The sequence below is a fragment of the Myxocyprinus asiaticus genome, chromosome 24 (assembly GCF_019703515.2).
Source record: "Myxocyprinus asiaticus isolate MX2 ecotype Aquarium Trade chromosome 24, UBuf_Myxa_2, whole genome shotgun sequence".
Taxonomy (NCBI): domain Eukaryota; kingdom Metazoa; phylum Chordata; class Actinopteri; order Cypriniformes; family Catostomidae; genus Myxocyprinus; species Myxocyprinus asiaticus.
In genome coordinates this window covers 27,237,383-27,243,471 of record NC_059367.1, presented here as the reverse complement: position 1 = coordinate 27,243,471, position 6,089 = coordinate 27,237,383, and the positions used below count along the sequence as shown (strand labels likewise).

At 35.4% G+C, this 6,089-nt stretch overlaps 1 protein-coding gene across 4 annotated transcripts in view; it reads left to right on the top strand.

Moving 5' to 3' along the window:
• Nucleotides 1-6,089, top strand: part of LOC127415318 (ras-specific guanine nucleotide-releasing factor RalGPS1) — a 193,988-nt gene that overhangs the window by 93,622 nt on the left and 94,277 nt on the right. The gene's annotated exons all lie outside the window — the stretch shown is intronic.

Sequence of the window (6,089 nt, the reverse complement as noted above, 5' to 3'; positions counted from 1 at the left end):
CATTGATTTATACTGGCAACAGTTTGTTTGTTTTGTAGCATTAACACACTTTCTTTTTTGTTCTTGCAGAGTAGGTCTGGATTCAATTTGTTTTATTGGTAACATTCTGCTTAATTTTCAGGATCAACAGGTTCTAATTTTGAGTATGTAAGCTTAATGTTAGCTTAATGTTTCTATTACTTGAGTTTAGGATTTGCCTAGTGGACCCTGGTAGTTTATATTGCTGTTTCTTTTGCTTCCCTCTTGCTTGGAATTAGACCCGAGTTGTTTATTTCTCGCAAGCAACGATGTAATTTAAAGCCCTCAAAATAATGCAATTACACTGATCAACTTACCAGATGCTTTGAAGAAGGTTGGCTTTAAAGAAAAATAAGAAAGAAAGAAATCAAGGCTGATATTGTCAAAATAGTCTAAACAGTACTCTGCAAATACAGTCAAATTAAGTATTCCCCATACTCCATATACTGTATATAGTAATGAAACATCCAGCATATTATGGTGATTCAGTTAAAATCCTTTATTTCCCCTTACAGGAAATCAGTTTGTGGGTATTTACAAGCTGTTTGATGTGGGATGTGTCCCCATGGAACATTCACACTCCATAAGAATGCCTCACAAGGTGTTCTCAGAGCAGATGTTAAACAGAAACTATGCTCCTTGTTTAGGTCAAAGCTCACTTGGTTTTTACTTCTTCAGTAAGAACAGCTGAGAGCAGAACCTTTAGAGGGTTATAAGACACATAGAATGACTGTGTGTGTTCCACAACCATTTGTCCCAGATCAATCAAAATCCATGAACTTTTTAGAGTGTGAACAGACTTCCATCCTCTTATTTCTACGTTTTCAGCAGTAGACTTAAAACATAAAAAAGGTTTGTAATGGAGAGTATGATACCCCTGAAAGATGTCTAAATTTGAAACTAAAAGAGAAATGTTATTGAACAATGTACCTAATTTTATTTCAGTCAGCTTTTTACAATAGTAAATAGTTGCTGTATATAAAATTTGTACTATTTTTTTTTTTTAGAACCGTCAGAATTAACACGTTAATGCATCCAATTAATTAAAGTTTAACGCATTAATTTTTCTTAATCGCAATTAACGCTTAATAAACGTTTTACAGTTAATAAAGCATAAACCAACATAAACACTGGTAACACTGGAAGGGTGAAACCTTTGTAATATGTCCGCCCGGAGTCATTACACTGGCGCACACTTCACAACACACACAACAGCGCTTCTGTGTCAGTGATAATATGATGGAGAAAGGAGCTCTTAACACTATTTGATATACACAACAAGCCCAGATGGGACTTGTGATAGAAATCAAGTATTTTTCAGCCTGTGTAAGGCACATTTTAATTAAGCAGGTCAAGCCTTAACTATCAAAATGCAGAATGAGACATTTTTGTCTACAGTGCTTTTCATGTGGATATCAAAACGGAGCTTGACGCTGGCGCTGATGCGCTGCTGTGGATCATGAACGCGGCTCCACCATTGCTGTAGCAAAGCAGATAGCCACAGTCTACCGGCAGATTAATATTGCAGAGGATTTAAGACAGTTTAAGAGATTTAGTGCCCATTGCAATGAATGTGCAACCTAGGGGGAGACTAGTTCTTTCAATTAGTCAACCTCCCACTTAGACTTTGGGAATCGTTTAATGTTACTTGAATTTGTGCTATTTTAGTGCATTTCTATATTTATACTGTGGAAGGCTTTGTTTGAAAAATGTTAATAAAGCATTATATTGTTACACATTGTTTTGTTTTCTTTCCTAAGTTAGAAATAAATGCACTTTGATGGGAAAATAAGTATAAATAGTGACACATTTCAGCACTTTCAAAAATCTGTGATTAATCGCGATTAACTACAAAAGAAATTATGTAATTAATCGTGATTAAATATTTTGATCGATTGACAGCACTATATATATATATATATATATATATATATATATATATATATATATATATATATATATATATATATATATATATATATATTTTTTTTTTTTTTTTTTTTTTTTTTTTTTCTTCAGGTTTATCAAATACTGAAACCAGATTTCAGGCCTCTTTATGGTGGATGTGAAAGTGTATTTTGATTGGCTAAAGAGCTTTTAACAAGTTAATCCTTTATTTTAAAATGTATAAAAGAAGAAGGAGAAAAAAAATAACCCATAACATACCACTTTGAATGAACCCATAACATACCACTTGGAATTTATCTATCTATACTTCATCTGAAACTGTTTTGTTGGTGCTTAGTCCATCCATCCATCCATCCAAATATATTGTCTGTTTTTAACAAACACAAAAAGAGATACTGTACCTACTGCACCTTTGTTCAAAAGACAGGAATATAATGTGTCATACACAGTTGTTTTTTTTTTTTTTTTTTTTTTTTTTTTTTTAACTATTTTATTTAGATGTTTTGAAATTCAGTGTTGTAAGATTCAGTATTGGGTAATGAGAGCACAGTTACTATGGCAACATTTGTTTATATCAGAGACACATTTAGTGGTGTCACACCATTGACATTTCCACATGCTAGTGGTGGGACAGACTGTGCCATGTGTTGGTGATTTTGCATACATTTTGTCTCATTCACAATGCCAGTCAGTATTGTGGTTTGTTAATAGAACTCTCTAATCTGTCATAGTCTGAGTTAACTCTGTCGGATTCTTTGTGCTTGGATTTCATCCAAACCCAGTCTGTAACCGTGGGTCACGGAACTTTCCATTGCTAATCCAAAATAGGAATGCAACTATTCACTCACTGGCTCTGTATCTCCGATACTGACGTTCTTAACCAAATCTAGTATCGGTCCAACAAGCTTGATAAAAATCCAAAACCTTTTGTGGACCATGGTTGTTACCATGAAGCTCCAAAAATGGCATAAAAGAACCATAAATGCACCATTAAAATACTCCATATGACTCATGCTTTTTATTTAAAGTCTCTTATACATATGATAGCTTTATGAATTTCAAAAGGCTGCATTTAATAAATAGGCTGCAAGTGCAATGCACTTTAGTGAATGAACGGTGCTCTTTTGTGTCACACACACTCACATAGCATGCGCGGGCTGATAACGTGCTGCTGTTTTCATCTCTTAGAGTGGCACGCAATATGTGAGTGCTCCACACAAATTACATCTCAGATGTAGATGCTCGATAGTTTGGTTCGCATATAACATGCATTGAGATCGGAACTGGAGAAGCAGTTCACCAGATTTTAAATTAAAAGTATATTAAACCACTGTTAATTAGCCCAGACACTCTAAAGTCACTGTCTTCTTGGAGTGTTCCATTAAAATAAAAGCCCCAGGGTTTTATTTAATAGTGCTGTAAGCAGTTTTAGCCTTCCTGGAACTTCCACCAGACTATGTAGACTACGACTAGCCATGTCCCCGCTTTACAAAACCCTTCACTCTAAAGACACGCAAACACTCACAAACACACTAGAGACTGTTGTTTTGGAGCTGATGGAGGGGGTAGCATTTCGCCGTCCGAACATGAACGTTTCACTTAAGCAGGACACCTTACCGGCACTTATACGAGCATTTATGGGCTGCCCTGTGAACACGGCAATGCGCACAATGATTGACAGGCAGAAAGTCTTATGATTGGCTAAACAAACAATCTGATAAGCCCGCAGACTGCTTAGCACTGTTACAGAGACAGGTGTGATATTTTATGGCACATATTTCAGTGATATCTGACAGAGGCATTGCATGTCATTTCATAAGTAAAATAAAAAATCACTTACAGTACTTTCAAGAAATTATGACTGAAATACATTACTTTTGTATAATAAAATTATAATATTTATTGTTGTTGTTGTTGCTGTTGTTGTTGTTGTTGTTGTTGTTGTTGTTGTTGTTGTTGTTGTTGTTATTATTATTATTATTATTATTATTAATAATAATAATAATAATAATATTTAAGCTGAATGGGTTCCAAAATAATAACTGTGTGATTGAAAAGTGGACTGATATCCTATTACAACTGAAGTGAACAAAAAAGATCCATATCTGAATCCATTTAAGTCTAGATACAAGTTAAAAAAAAAAATGCATAAAGAAAACTGTCTTCTTTTCTACTGAAGACTTTCGCTGAAATTACTGTTAACGTTGCTGCTGCGTTATCCAGCAGACTATTTCAAATAAAGTTTTTTTTTTTTAATAGGCTACACAATTTGTTGTTATCATTTTTTGCTTTCTCTATTTTATAATCAATGAATGTGTAGTTAGATGCTTTTGTTTCTATACATATAAAAGAGTACCCACAGTCAGTTCCACACAGTGAGGTATAGATATTCTAAACTGATTAAGAAAAAAACAACACTGGTGTCGGATGGGGATCGTTTTTGCCAACAAAAAAAAAATGGTATCCGTGCACACAAATCAAAACAGGTGTGGCAAATTCTCTCTATATTATAACAGTGACTAACCAATGCTTTTCAAAAACAAAAGTGCGCCACTTGAGGCAAATGGAAAAAGTAAAAACGTATTCTCACTTGAGAAATATCTCAGCAATTTCTGCTGAAATTGTTAGCGAGGACGTAGATGGTTATCAAAGCCGCTGGGTTGTTAGCAATAACCCTCCAAGTAAGGAAAGGAAAAGACAAAGTGATCTCAGATGAATTACTCCCAGTCTGCTTCTCACTTCATAAAGAAAGCATCAGATAAGCATCTGTTTCTTTAATGTTATTGTTCAACTGCAAAAATAATTATGTGACAAACACAGGTGAACAATATATGGGGCTGTCATCTCGCTGATTTGTAGACTAATTTAAGTCTACCCACTGCGAATCATCCCATGATGTCCTTCATCATTTCCTTACCAGATGTGTTTAATCCATTATTGTTGTTAGATGGGACATTTCCCTGCATTAGCATATGACATAGCCTTTACTATTTAATTATTAATTATTATTTAGACCCCAACAAGATTATTATTGCTCAGAGACTGCTCTTTCAAAGCTCAGGATACGTACAGTAATTGAGTTCTCAGTTATGTTTTATTTAAGTGTCAACTTAAGAAGAAAATGTTTCACATGAAAGTCTTTGACACTTAATTGCAGACTTTGGTGCCTCAGCAAATATGAGCATTGTTTGAGACATTGTTGGGAACTCAAGATGATATGTGATATTACTGCTGTCTTATGCTCAGGCAAACAATCTGAGATGCAAAAAAAAGTGAAAGTTTCCATTTTCTCTCCATTTCATCTCATTACAGTCTAGGAAAAGCAATTGAAGACTTATTTTTTTTTCTTTTCTATTAGGAGCCACACATGGTTAATTTTTCAACACACATAATGATAATTGTTGGAAGTCTGACCATCCGAAAAAAAAACACACATACAGAGTCCAAAGCATAATGAAACAGGACGCACACACATACTGTATCATCCTACACTGAGGCATACATTGCCAAAAGCGCATCAAAATGGTCAAAGACCTCCAACTAGTGCATGTTTACATACACCAACAATTAAAAATAGTGCAGATGGGTGCAAACACAGCAAGATGCAGAGCAGCTGAATGAAACAGAATGAGGTCTTCTTTTCAGAGTTGACACCGCATCTTTTAAAAGCGGTGTGAGATACATGACAACTGTCAAAGACGTCTGTGTAGTGCATGTTTATATACAAAAAAAAATTAAATAGTCCTGGTGGGTCCCCTTTGGTGTTCAGGAATAGTTAGTAGGCCACACTAGGTCTGTCTGTCCTGCTCTCTCTGTTTATGAACTGAGCACCAGTAGGCAGGGCCAAGGGCGTAGATTTGGCTTGAACATTGGGGGGTTGCAGCATGAAGCATTTACATGTTTCCATTGATCATGGTATAAGTATAAATATAAATATACCTCCCCCCCATCCCCCCTGGAATCTACGCCCTTGGGCGGGGCCAAGGGTGCGACGATTTAAAGTAGGTGTTGATGTTGTTGCTGTTGCTGTAGAGTCGATCATGAATTATTGAGATTGAGATATTGTGACATAGGGAAGTCGCAGAAGTAGAAAACCAGGCATTCCTGCAGCTTGGTTTCAATAAATGCTTTTACTGCACTGGGCATTAAGTTTTGAGTTCTGT